This window comes from Harpia harpyja, chromosome 7 (assembly GCF_026419915.1).
Source record: "Harpia harpyja isolate bHarHar1 chromosome 7, bHarHar1 primary haplotype, whole genome shotgun sequence".
Taxonomy (NCBI): domain Eukaryota; kingdom Metazoa; phylum Chordata; class Aves; order Accipitriformes; family Accipitridae; genus Harpia; species Harpia harpyja.
Genome location: NC_068946.1, coordinates 46,448,244 through 46,462,829, shown reverse-complemented (window position 1 = coordinate 46,462,829; position 14,586 = coordinate 46,448,244). Strand labels below are relative to the sequence as shown.

The 14,586-nt window shown below is 42.9% G+C and overlaps 1 protein-coding gene across 3 annotated transcripts in view; it reads left to right on the top strand.

The window, feature by feature from the left end:
- The first annotated feature begins 1,182 nt into the window (after positions 1 to 1,182).
- The window catches only part of ZNF148 (zinc finger protein 148), a 41,290-nt gene continuing 27,886 nt past the window's right edge, over positions 1,183 to 14,586 (top strand). The window contains exons 1-2 of one of the 3 annotated variants that reach the window (XM_052791093.1): positions 1,184 to 1,506; positions 10,887 to 11,014. The gene's annotated coding sequence lies outside the window, so the exon portion shown is untranslated. Of the gene's footprint in view, positions 1,507 to 10,886; positions 11,015 to 14,586 lie in introns of all 3 variants that reach the window. The other 2 variants (XM_052791095.1, XM_052791092.1) reach the window with 2 other exon arrangements.

The window sequence follows — 14,586 nt, the reverse complement described above, 5'->3', positions numbered from 1 at the left end:
CTCGTTAAAGGAACTAGAAACCCTACATGAAGCTGACTCACCAGGCAGATGCATCTTACTTCTAACAGGACCTGAACGAAGGGCCTAAGCCTCGTCACAGAGACAGGGTGATCCTGTAGGACAACCTGGGAATAACTAAGCTTGTAGCAAAAGGCTTTGGGCTGCTGCTGATTGAATGACTGACTCACAAAGCTAAGCCCGACAAAGCTGGTAAATTTTACCCAACAGAGCTTATGCAGATTTTGGCTTCAATCCAGCAGAGCACTTAAGCACATGCTTAATTATAAGCAAGTGACATAAAGCAATTTAGTTAAGCGCACGCTTAAGTGAGTTGCTGGGCTAAAGACTTTATTTAGAGAAACGTGGAAAAGTTGGTCACCCTTAAAAGAGATGTAGTTGAGCGATGCAAGAGAGACCAAGACACAGTCAAGGCTGTAAAGGCGCAGACGGTTTGGGTGGAGAGCTATCCCAAGGAACGCCCGGCCTTTAAGAAGATCTGGCCTCTAGCAATTCTCCCAATTGTTAACCGTGTGGGGTCACGGAGGACATCACGATCACGGCGATTACGGCGCAGAAGCCTCACCTCGGGGCTTCTCGATGGATTTGGAGGCGCCGGGAGTCCCAAAGCCACCACCCCCCCGAGCACACCGGTGGTCCGGGGCCTCCCGCGGCCTCCTGCGTCGGGCCCGCGCCCCTCCGCCTCAGCGGGCGCCGGCCTCGGCCGAGAGAAGCGGGGTGCGTCGGGCCGAGGGGAGCCGGCCTCAGTGGCGGGGATGGGGGGTTTCCTTCAGCCCCCATCCCTGGCACCGACCCCGGCGGTTCCGGCCCCCTCTCCTCCGAGAGCCCCCGCTGCAACGACGACGGGGGGGACGGGGAGCGGGGAAGGTCACCCCCAGCCCCTCCGGCAGCGCCATCCCCTCGGCCGAGGCCTGGGCACCCCGCACGACCGAAGGGCGCTCCCCGCCCCGCCTCCCCTCAGGGCCGGCCCGGGGCAGCGCTCGGCCGGGCCCGCCCGGCGGGGCTTCCCACGGCCGCGCCAGCCTCCTGACCCGCGCGTAACCCGGGCCGCCGGCACCGCCCCGGCCCCGGCCCCGGCCCCGGCCCCGGCGGGAGGCCCGACCCCGGCCCGTGGCGGCCCGTCTCCCCTCTCCCCTTCTCCTCCTCGCTTGGCCGCGCCGGCGGCCCGCCGCGCCCGGGCGCCCGCCGGTCCTCCGGGCGTGTTTCCCATGCTGCACCGCGGCGCGGCGGCGCTCTGGCCGGGCTGTCGCTGTCACCGCCAGGAGGAGGCTGAGGGAAGGCGCCGCTCGCCCCGCCGGAGCAGGAAGAAGCCGCCGCCGCCAACTTCCCCTCGGCCTCCCCTCCCCCGCCGCCGCCGCCTCCCCTCCCCCGCGCCCCGCCGCCGCCCCGCCATGCCCGGGGCCGCGGCACGGGCACTCTGAGGAGCCGCCGCCGCCGCCGCCGCCGCGCCTCGGCCCGGCCCGCCTTCTCTTCGCAGCTCTGCGGCCGGTAAGTGCCGGCGGGCGGGAGCCGGAGCGGGAGCGGGAGCTGGCGCTGGCGGGGTCCGGCCGGGCCCGCCCGCCCGCCCGCCGCGGCGGCGGGAGGTGCACGGAGGGAGGGAGAGAGGGAGGGAGGGAGGAGGAGAGGGAAGGGAAGGAAGGGGGGGCCGCGGCTCGGCGCGGCCCGGCCCGGCGCGTCGCGTCCCGCCCGCATGGGCCGCGCTTGGCCCCGCCGGCGGAGAGGCCGGCGAGCGGGGGATGAGGAGCGAGGCGGCGGGCGCCCTCCTCCTCCGCCGCTGCCTGCCGCGCGGGGGGGGCGCCGGGAGCTCCCTTCCGCTCCCCCCGGCCGGCGGCAGGGCTTCCCCGGCGGAGCCGGCCCCCCGCGCGGCGGGCCGGCAGCCGCGGGGCCGCTGCGGGGCCAAGCAGGCCTCGCCGGGGAGGTGGGGATGGGGCCGGCGCTGCCAGCGGGGCCGTCTGACAGACGGACAGACAAAAGGGCCGGGGGAGCCGCGGACGGGCGGACAGGCAGCGTGTCCGTCCCCCCCCCGGCCCCGTCCTCCCGGGGGGCCGTATCCTCCCGCTGCCCGCGTCTCCATTGTTCCTGGTGTAAGATGGGGTGAAGCGTGCCGACCTGTGAAAATTCATTTCGTTTAATTTTATCTTTTGAATAACCTTCTCCGAGTCTCCTCTCAGCTGCTCGGAGGAAGCGTTTGCAAAGGGACCTCTCTCCAGCGTCGGGAGCTGCTAACAAGTGCCAGGCTGGAAGTGGTTGGGAGGGCAGGGGGGACCAGTAGGAGTTGAGGAGAAATCGGCTGGGCTTTAAACGCTTTCACTTTTCATCGCCTTTCCTCCCCCAATTCCTGCCAAACCTCAGCTGGGATGAGTGCAGCAGCGTCTGTGTTAAGCTGGCTCATAAAAAGGGAAGACATTTATGTTGCAAATGTAAATCATCTCTCTGATCACTTTGTCTTTGTAAACTGTTCAGAGCAGCTGTGAGGGCTTTTGCACAGTCGTAAAGAAAGTAGATACGTGGAATCCAGCGATCACAGCTTTAGTCTTGCTTTGAAAGTCTGCCTGGAGCATGACCTATCTCTCTGTCTGCATACATGTGACATTCTGGTCCAAGGAGTTTTAGTCGGGAGAGATGTCTTATTTCTGCTGAGCAGCATCTTTGCCGTTGGTACAAGACAAATGACAGAGGACTATGGTTTTTCTTTTGAATCGGATCTCAGTTGCTTTGTTTATTTGCTGTACTTAGTCACAGATTTCAGTAATACTTTACAAGCTTGCTAGGAATATGTACCTGGGCCTGTCATGCTTAAACATTTTGGAGTGCCCATATCAGATTTCGTCCTTGTAAGTGGTACCACTTTTGCAGTCATTTTCCATGAGTTTGGTGAAGCATGCCTTGTGAAGGAAAGAGGTGGAAAAAGAGTGCTAACCTGTATCAATTTCTGCAGGTGCCCTTATGCTGTACTCGGAATCAGACTAGCTAAACCAGTGGTCCAATCTAGACTTCCTATCTATCCTGCTGTGTAAAAAGTTCGCATACCTTCGGGCAGTGTTAGTTTTTCAGTGTTCCACTTCTACTGTTTGGGATTTGTGCATGTGTCCAGTGACAGCTGTCATCTGCAGAAGCTTTGGCTGTGCTCGGAAGCTCTAGAGCTCACGAGGCCTGCCTTCCTGTGGATCTCATGGGATCTGCAGACTCCTGGTACAGGGTACACACAGATGCATAGGAGAGGCAAGCAAATCCCGGTGTTGTTGCGGTAATTAAGGAAAACTCTACAAAATTGATTTTTCCAATTGCACAATTTCCTGAAAACCACTGTCATGGCCTTTCTTGATGAATACTCAGCTGAATGTACATGTGTATTCAGTTTCCAAAAGTATTTTCTTTGTAGTCGTTTCTGGGTGTCTGCATGCCCCTCTTGCCCAAATATATATGTAGTTAGTCAGTGAGCTCATGTAACTGAATAAAGCTAAAAAAGATGAGGCTGACCTCTTGCATTTAGGCTGTTATGTGCACATGTACTTTTCTGTCTTCACTTCTCAGGCTAAGGCCTGAGAGAACAAATGTGTATGTAATCTATGTTTCTGTTATTGTCCTTCTTGTCCATACGTATTTAATTTCTACTGTATTGCAAATGTATTCTATTTATGGAAAATCCCTAATATAATGGATTATGAAACCAAATCATAAGTAGGTAAGTAGCTACTTGAAGAACCACAATGGTTAAAAAACATTAGAAGAAAAATTACTCAGAATGTGAAAAGTTATGTTGCAGGCTAAATTGTTCACCCGAAGGAACACATACTTCTGTAGTAATATTATGTAGCTTCTCAAAAGATGATTTTCCCTCTCAGTTCCATGTGTACAAGTTTATTTGTATGAGGATTTAAAGCTCTGTGAGCGTGCGTGTGTTCTAGAGACAGTTGGCATTGTAAAACCATTGAGGTTGGAAGTTCTCACTTCCAGCTGAGAACTTCTGTGTACCAGTAATGTTAGAGTTGAGCTATGAGAATACTAAGAGCATATTACTCTAGTGAAATATGGTGCTGGTACATCTAAAAGAGCTTAGCTTAATTCTAGATGGGTTCTTTGCACCACAGGTTTGATAATGTAAATTTGCAAATAGTGAAGTTCAGGGTATTGGTTGTTAGTGTAAGGATTTAGGTAAAACATTTTAAAATTTACTGATGGGGAGGAAGGGTTTGTTGTATTCTAGTATTTTGGGGAAAAGCAGAGTGGGAGTGTCTTCTTCTGTATCTGCTGCTAGAGATTTGTGATGGTTTTTGTGACTAGCATCTTTGTAGAGTCTTCCTCTGGTGAGGGCCGCTATGTGGGCTGTTGTCCCATTGTAAATATTACAGATGGAGGCCTGTCTGTGTGGAGCAGCTTGATGGAGTGGGCCTTAATCTAACAAAACCACTTTAAGTGTTTAGCATAATTTGGGATTAAGTTTGATTTAATTTTGGCTCTAATGTAAAATACTTTTTTTAATGTGAAGTAACAAAAGTTAAATAAGAAATAGTAATGTTGGTATAACGTCTTTGATAAATAAATGTACAGCTGTTACCCTAAACATGAAACCGAAGTGTCCAACTTTCTTGTCCAAACTTAACGATGTCTTGTATATTAAATGAATGGGACAAGGAATGAAAAGTAAATGCCATTGGAAATATTTTTTACTTTGAAGACTCTTAAGTGGATCTAACAGAGAAATAGATATGTTTTGTTTAAAATAAGTACTTTTTGTGCCTTTGCCTGGCATTTTAATGATAGCTGCTTTTCAAACCAGCATCATTTATGATGAAGCAGATTCAAGCCTTCAGCTTGCAGTCTGATCTGCGCAACTGAGTGTTTAAAGACAATTGAAGTCCCAGGAAGTCTCCATGGATCTAAGTAGACATGGGTGTCTGCTGCTATCAGGTTGCAGGGCTTATGTGAAGGATCAGTACTGTGATTAACTTGCACTTTAATTTGTTTGTTTTTTTTGACAGAAATACTTTTGGGAAAATAGTATTTCTTGGAGTACTGAGATACATCAAATTTTTTTCCCTTTTCCCTTTTCCCTTTTCCCTTTTCCCTTTTCCCTTTTCCCTTTTCCCTTTTCCCTTTTCCCTTTTCCCTTTTCCCTTTTCCCTTTTCCCTTTTCCCTTTTCCCTTTTCCCTTTTCCCTTTTCCCTTTTCCCTTTTCCCTTTTCCCTTTTCCCTTCCTTTTTTCACTTCTGTGTATTGGAATCTGTGCAGAAACCCTTGAACTAGTATAGAGTTTATATATTTAACTTACTGCTTTTTAACAGCTGAGACATAGCTATTGACAGGCCATGTCAGCAAAATACAGTCATTGGATGTAATATATAGCTATATGCCAAGCAAAAACTTCCGTCTAACAAAAGAAAATCCATTCAGGTTTTCATGAGATTTATTTTCATTTACACAAATGCTGTTACTTACTTTATTTCCAGTGAAGTTAAAAACACGACTCCATCTGTTTAGTTCATTAGTACTCTATATACATTTTAAATACACTTTTTTTTATCATCTACATAGAACAGAATATTTTATACATCAGCAATAATGCAGTAAACTACACAAGTGACATAGGTTTAACCTATTTAACTTACAAATTATCATACCAATTAAAATACAATAACATGTGTGAGTATTCCAGTATTATATGTGATTAAATTGTCTTCCCCTGACTCCATATAGAGATATTTTTCATATATCATTCAGCATGTTGGATAAAATATCTGGAAAAATCCATAATACGTTCTCACAGAACTTGATTATAAGTGTGTCCTAAGGGGAAATTCGGTGTCTTTTAGAAAGACTGTGGAAAGCACAACATGCAGAAGGGTTAGAATCGCCTGATAACTTCTTCCATACTGTAAGATTTTTATTTTGGGAGATAATGTAGAGACTGATACTGCTTTTGCTCAGAAATAATTTTTAGTGTACTCTTATGATATTATCAGTGTATTAATGTATTCTAGGCTATGATATCAAGAGGTAACAGTGCAAATACTGTAATATAGTTAATGTATTACTAATTTATATTACTTCATGATTTCATTGCACTTTGGAAAACAGCAAGACATAGCTCTTTAATGGGGTATGTATATTGGCCTGATCCTGCAATTGATATACTCTACTGGCATACTAGTATTACAGTATTACATCTTGTCACAGTTTGTGCAGAAAACTTAGGCAGTACTGTCTAATTCTTCCCTTATGACTAGGATGACATTTTTATAAGCGCAGAATTAAACAGTCTGATGATAAAATGAAATCTGTGTGGGAAGAAGTTCCAGCCTGCAAACAGCAGTAGGGTATAATTTATGAACAGCCTATCAAATATAAACTGTCTAGATATCTTGCACTGGGGGAAAAAAAAGCAGGCCAAAAAACAAAAATCAAGGTGCCTGTAAAATGTCTGTAAAACAAAATAATTTCTTGATATAACATGTGATACTATTAATGCGTAAAGCTGTTGTGATATCTGTGTAAGTCGGCTCAGATATGAGGCTGATAAGCTTTCTGCTCTAAAATTGTTTCAAATGGCAGCTACATCTATAGGTAAAAAGATGCCCATTCATAAAAATTTTGACGAGTATCTTAATGTTTTTGTAATAATTTTTCACAAAGTCTGTATTAAATTTTACTACTTATGTACCCCCAAATGGATATAAAAGACATAATTAAAAAGGTTTACAATGCCAGTAACATCATGACCAGGTCATGTTACCTTAGTGCAAGAGGTGAAGTAAGAAATATTGATGCTGGGCAGATTTGACATAGTCATATGTTGACTAGCAGTATTTAAGGAAGGGGAAACAAATGTCTTTTTAAACTCGGAATTTTAACAGCTATGTGATTGCCCTGAAAATTTATCAGATTTCTTTTTTTCTGTTGTTGGGATTAGATTTGAAACAAGAAAATGCTGATGTGCTCCTGAAAAATATGTGTGCATATGTATGTATGTATATGTAAAACACTTGTAGCATGTATTTATGATGATGTCTGGCCTAAAGCTCTAGTCATCGGGTATGAGAAATGTTCAGCATAAAGTGAAGTTTATTTTGCCAAGCAACAAGCAGCATATTATGTGGGTTAGCTGCCTGGGATGTAGCTGTGATCTGTAGTTCCCTGGGAAGGGGCAAAGCAAGTAAGCAACTTCTAAATTCACCAGCTTTCTGCAGGCTTCCTTTGGTAGTGAAAACTATTTAGTCCTGCTTTCAACAAGTGAATCTGTAGTATTGCATTGCAAACATTCTTCAGTTTTGTAAAGGGAGGGGAGAGGGAGCAAAATGAATATTAAAGCCAAGAAATGAGTACATTTCACAGGATCCATGGATTATTTTTTAGTCTGTAAGCATTATAACAGTCAGTATTTCCAGATGCAGTGGATGATTTCAGAGTTTCTCAAATAAGAGTACTCTGAAGCAAGTTATCATCTCTGTTGCTGACCTCCTGAAGTACGATTATCCTCTGTTTTTGGCCACATACACAGTGCTTCTTAACATAGGTCACTGTTATAGTCTCTGTCAGACAAAATATATGTGGAATGGATGACAACTGTCAGGCTTTTAAGTTGGGTCATTTATAGCACTGAGCATTTCTGGATACAACAGTAACTATATAAATAAATTTAAGAAATCTTCTCATTTTGTGTCTTTAAAGTTTCTTTTAACAAAGAAGTTCTTCATGAAAGATTGGTAAACTCAACCAACTCCCTTTTTGTTAGAGTAATCTTACACTTCTTACCTTGAAAATTTTTGTCGTGACCACAGTAGATCAACTGCAGAGGGAGGTGGTCAATCCTCAGGGTACCAAGATGTGATGCAATTATTTTAGACCACAATCACTTGCGGATTTTCTAGATGTGTCCCTGGAATATTGGTTTTCAACTTATGTTTTGACCTTATAAGCGTTTTTTGGGGTAAAATCTAGTGTGAAGGTGCCCTGCATGAATATTGCTTTAACAATATAAAACAAAAATGAATCATTCATATAGGAGAAAGGCTGCCATCATCCCTCAAGGAGGAAAGCTTTATTAGGCTGCTGTTCTCAGGAGCTTCCTCTGTCACTGGTGAACCTGACAGTTACACTCTGTAATGAATTTTCATCTGAGTCAGCAGAAAGACGTGAAAGTTATGTGATTGTCTTCTGGGGACTGGGAAGGCTTGTATTGTTAGGGGGTGTAAGGAATTGAGAGAAAGCTACTTGGCTTTAATCTTGCTTTTTCCTGGTAGAGATTATAAAGTTTTCTTTTTAAATGACTTGTAGAAAAGAGTATTTATGTACTTAAAAGGTACTTTTTATGATTACCAATTATTTATACCTGACATGAAATTAAGGGATTGGGAGGAGGAATAAAATAGAATTTATAGAAAAGGAGCATGCAGAGGATGATCATCCAGTTGTCACAGTACATCGCTTGAATATCTAGAATAGGTGGCAATTTGCAGACAAAACCGGTGGGCTTGTTGTCTTAATCTGGCAGTTAAAAGTAGATCATGCAAACCAGGTGTGTTCAGGCTTTTCTGGTGCCTGTTAGGAACCTATACTCGGTGTTATATACACTGTATTGGATCAAATATAAGGCAGCTTTAAGTGTGAATTTACTGTCACTTTTCAAGGAACAGCAATGTCAAAGGACAAACTGACAGAGAAGCTAATCTCTCAGTTCTTCACATGACCTTGCAATTTACTGTCTACTGAGTCCTTGTGTTGTCCCCAGCTTACATTCCTTATAGGTCACAGGACAGGCATGGGGCTTTCCACAGTTGTGGTGGTGATGAGAGTATGGCTGCATATCCAGAAAGCATGGGATCTGTTGTGGTTCTGTTACACGCCTAAAATTGGCTGTAACATTGGGCAACTCTTCATTGCCCATCTTTGGTTGGACACAAGTTCAGCAAAGCGGTCTCAGCTCTAGGGCTTGCATCTTGCGTGCCTGAAATTGTTGCCTTGTTACCTATGGGACACATCTGTGCATTGAGGGAACCTGGGTGAGTGCAGCTGCATCAGCAGGTTGAGGGCTTGAGGACTTGAGACTCTTAACATTGTTGGATGAGAAGACAGTATCTGGAAAGCAGTCTATAAACACAGGACATGCTGGGTTTTTCTTTTTCCAGAATCCTGTAAGAATATTTTCTTACTTTACAGGTTGGTTTCCTGCTTGCTTAGTAATATGGGTTGTATTGAATGTATTTCACTAAAACTTGGCTTCATCATGAAGTTATTTGACTGTGGGTTCTCAGAAATTTCAGACCTGTTTGGGATGGTAACTCGTAATTGTTGGCCTGTGAGTTAATGGCATCAAGAACCTTCAAGATTTTTGTTCCTAATAATTATAGGAGTTATTATAAACATGAATCATATCTTTTGATCAATATGAATTTCTGTTTTAGTGTATTCTAGCAGTTAATTAGCAAGAATTAGCTGCAGGGTACCAAAGTCATTGAGGTAGAATCCAATTTTCACAATCTTTTTATTCAAGAAAGCACAATCCTGAGAAGTCTGAGTTTTATTTTTTGGATTGTTTTCAACGTTAGTTAATGGGCCAGGATATCTATGTTATTACTGCTCTTATACAGTGGCTTCTAGACATCTCATGTTTTGGCTTGCCTTGATCTGAAAATGGGCTTAACTGCTTTAAAATTGTTTGAGAAATGTAAAATCGTAATGAGGAGTAATCACCTTGGGGTATGTGATAGAAGTCAGCGGGATTCCTTGTTCGTACCGCTCTCCGAGTATCAAGGTGAAGAGTTACCTGGAAGTTCTTGTTGGGGTTGTGCATAGTCTTTTGAAGAGGATACACTGCAGAAGCACAGTGGATTTAGTAGTTACCTGATTTGACTTTTTTTTTTTCCTTTGGAGTGAAGATCAGCCAGGTTAAAAAAGGCTGATTTACAATTCTGGAATGTTATGTAAATGGGATAGGAATAGTTCTTAGTTGATTTAATCTGACCACAAATGTTGGTTATCAGTAGGGAGGTGGTGGATTTGTTGCAACAGTGTGGAAAAAAAATCCTAACTATACAGAAGTGTACGTTTAAAAAACTTCTTTGTTGTCTCGGCAAATTTACATGGTCTGTAACATGCTTGTATTCCAAGAGGGGCTTTTGAGAAGGTGACCTAGTTGTTCACTTCCATGAATTTAAAGTTTATTTCTACTCCTTCCCCTTCTGGCTGATTTCATACTGTCTTTAAATACTAATGTGTGTCCGTTTATGTGCTAACTCTTCTGCTTATTTTTGATGAACATGCTTGATGCTGTTCTGATGCTGTTGTAACAAGAGTGCTAGTTAGGCCACAACAATCCCTGATTCCACTGATGAAAATTGCTCCTTGGTGCACAGTTCATAACTGCTTGAATACCTTGAAGAACAGTGATAGATATTTTTTTTGTTGTTCGCTGTTGGTCAGTGGTTTCCATAATGGAGCATCGCAAGATTCTCTGCTCCTTGTTTTTCACGCATTAAAGGAAATAAAGGGCTACCACCAGAACATACTGTCCGAGATGCTGCTTCTAACGATACCTAAATCATTGTCACTTCACTGTTTTTATATTCTTATACAGCTACCATCTCTGAAGGGTCCAAACACCTTATGGAAATGTCTTGTGCATTACGATTAGTTACCGTCACCTGTGAGTCTTTTTCTTTCCTCAGGGGATTATTATATGAGCTCATTTTGTTCATCGACTGTGTTATGTGTGTGTTGCCTTGTGTTTACATTAGCAAAAGTGAAGTAGCTTTTTATGTGCTTGAAGTAGTTTATTTTCTATGTTTCATGTTTAGTTTCATAATTTTTAGTTGCTAGGTGTATTAGTCTTGTGGAATAGGTCCCTGAAAGGCCTTTATTTTTTTTTTTAGGTAGGGTAGACCTATGGCATTTGAGGAGTGGAACAGTCAACAGAGATCTATGACTTTGAACTTTAGGAAGGGCTCTTTCAGATCTTCTGGCCCAGACCACTGGTGGCTCTGAAAGATGGCCACTGAAGGTAACACTGTGGTGTTTGAAAAACAATGTAGAAAGCATAGGATTTGCTTGGTCTGTCTGCAGTGAATGTTTTACTAAAGAGGTATTCATTCTATCGTGTTTCAGACTAATTGGATTTTTTGAGGTTACTGTTCCATGTGTAGATGAAGGGTATGTTTGAAACACAGCTGAAATGAAATAAATATCCATTAAAAATGAAGTTATGCTGGGGTATGACTCTGCCTCCTCAGCAGGTTTAAATGAGAAAATCTTCCTTGCCAGTACCACCATGTGAAAAGTTAGTCTACAGAGAGCCAACGATATTTGCAGAATTTGTTTCTAGATGTTACACAGAATGTAATCTTACCCTGAATAAGTTTACCATAATGAAGTTCGGGAAAAATGTGTCCTTAGTGCGTGACGATGCCCTAAACTTGAAATTGCAACTTTGGAGAATGGTTCCTGTATTCTAACACACTTGCATTGCCCTCACAACCTGAGAGTCTGTGTTGAAATAATGCTTTCAAATACTGAAGTAAGATCATAGAATCATAGGTTGGAAAAGACCTTCAAGATCATCGAGTCCAACCATCAACCTTGACTGCTAAACCATGTCCTGAAGTGCCTTGTCTACATGCTTTTTGAATACCTCCAGGGATGGTGACTCAACCGCTTCCCTGGGCAGCTTGTTCCAATGTCTAACAACCCTTTCAGTAAAGAAATTTTTCCTAATATCCAATCTAAGATCAAGAAATGTTGCCTGTGCTCTGTAAGATCTGTTTTGTATTGTTATTCATGTCCTTCTCACCTACGGTTTATATTAGTATTGGTATTTTCCTGAAAGTTTTCTTTATGCTGTCATGTATGTAAATGAGGGATGTCTTCCAGAATCTGAGACCACTTTTGCTGCTAACTTCAAGGTTTTTTGATCAAAACCTTCTTGATTATACTTTTGTTAGCTTATTGTCCAATGTTATTTCGTCTACGTGGATATATTAAGTAAATATCTTGCATTTTCCTGTAATTACTATTTTTCTTTAATGAGTGTAGATAGCCTTTTAGAAAACAATGAAGCTGAAGTAAAGATATTACAGGCAAGAAAAACATGCTTTTAAAGAACAGTTTTAGGTGTAAGTCAAGCATGCAAACATTAAAATTGCAGCATTGAGCTTTACCTATGCCACCTTAATTTTACCATCCTCACTATATTACTAATGTATTGTACCTTAATATTATATCGTCGTCTTTTGTGATACATGAACACGGTATTTCCCCCCACAGAACCCCCTTTTTTTTGAATGTACAGGATACGTGCTGCTCATTGAATAAGCAGCTGCTCTGTAATTTACTTTCTTCTCGTTGCATAACGTACGTTCTCTTACTGTGCTCTGCTTAATCCTGCTCTGAAGGCAGAATGAATGTATTTCTTTGTGAAATTTCTGGGACGGTTATCACTAGGCTTGTGAGGCCCTCATAGATAGTTCCTACCTCTGTTTTCACACCTAAATCCTAGGTGGGTCATTGCCCCTGTTTTGGAGATAGGGAAGTGGAAATACAGGGCAGGGAATGATTTGCCGAGATAACAGATTTGCCCAACAGCAGTGCCAGAGCTGAGAAAAGAAGCCAGATCTCTTACAGTTCTGTTACAACATCATGGTGGTAACCAGTGTTCCTCTCTTCAGTCTCACTGTCGTGCTTACCTTTTCTTGATGACAGTCCTACATCTGTGTGCCCCCATTCCTCTCGTGATTCTCCACCAAAGTGACTACTCTGTTAGTTAGGAAACCTACTGGTTGGTTGCACTTTCTCATCAGTGATTAGGTCCCAGGAAAGGCCAGACCCCTCTCGCCCATCTTCTCACAGTAGTTACCTAAGTAACTGATGTGGGCTTACCTTTCCATCTTGCATGTGCCACGTTCTTCCCTCAGGACCTGTGCTGGCCGCAGGAACAAGAGCACTATAAACTGATTAGTTCACCCTTGTGTCCTATATTGAACGTTGCTTATTACTACAAGTACTTCACTATGCCTCAGGGAAAGGAAATGAGTATTTCTTTTTTTATGGCTGGAGAATTGATGCCTGCGAGTAAGATGAAAATTTGTGTTTGGTGTGGATGTCCACCGAGCTCTTTAAGAGCTTTTTTAAAAACAAGTAATATACAGCATTGCATTCGTCTGTATTTTCAAAGTACTGCTGTCACTGATTTAATTGCAGCCTTGAGTGCTCAGCATTTAGGGTAAATCTGACTCAAATGTGTCAGGGTAAGCACCCAGAAAATGAGGAAAGTATAATTATTGATCACCTGTTTTTTAAAAAAGTTTGGTAGAAATGGCTTGTGTAGACTTGTGTAACATCTCTGGCAGGATCAAGGATAGGATCCTATTTTGCAAGATGGCATTCAACTCCTTAAATGGTTGTGACTTTCTTTTCCTGCTCTCTGTGTCTCATTTACATGCATTTCAGCCCTTGCAACAAATGGAGCAAGGATATTATAAACTATCTTACTAGTTTCACCTGTTCCTGTGGAGCAGTTCCATCCAGTGTGCTGAAGGAAACGATGCTTTGTAGAAAAAGATACACATATATATACACACACACATATACATATATGATCTTTTTATTTAAAAAAAATTAAAAAATCACAGTGCCAATAGGCTAGAGAGGTGAATTATGATGAACCAAGGTATCTTGGTCGTGGTAATCCCTGAAACTTCTGTATGTTTGCATACAACTTCTTGTAGTCTCCCTGGGGTTTTAGTGTATAATGTTTTAAGGATTTTTAAAAAGCAATCTGGAAAGAAACACCAGAAATTCTGTTATACATACATGTATACAGACCTTTGCCATTTGGGCCAGTAGGGTAACTGATAGCAACAGCAGGTTGTCATCTTCTGTAAAACAACACTAGCATAGTGCTAGTGATGAGAAGAGATGCTTCACAGATACTTGCAGATAGTAGAGGAGTGGTTACACCCAAGGACTTTAAGGGCTTGTAAAAAAAAAAAAAAAATCACAGTTTTTAAAAAGCAACATATTTTTCTTTTCCATTTATTTTCAAGGTGAAATTATATGAGATGGGCTGAGACAGGCTGTGAATGCTGAACAGGGAAGGGCCCACTCCTGCACCCTGTTTTGAGTCGCTTCTTACACACTGTCTTTATGGTAAATTCAGTCAGTGAGTTAACCTGGCAGAAAATTAATAACTGGGGGAAAAAAAAAATTGCCAGGCTGGTGGAATGTATAAACCAGTGTGTCTTTATATGAGCATCAGAGTAGGCACAAAAGATAGGGTGGACTCTCACAGGAGGAGGGAGCAGGATTGCCCCTTTCAATGACAGTTAGCTGTTAGATTGGCTCAGCTTTGTCATATAACTGCACTGTTATCAAAACCAAATGAAAAAACATTTGATACGTTATCTGAAATATTTTTACAAAGATTCAGCTTGAGGTATGCATGTAATACATGAAACTTCACAAAATTTTAACCAGTTGGAGTGAAGTTATAAACTACTAAAAGTACTTAGACGATGCTGGGTAGCCTTAGTTATGTGTAGTGCTTGCTTTCCTGCATATAAATTTTATCGGAAGTCTCCA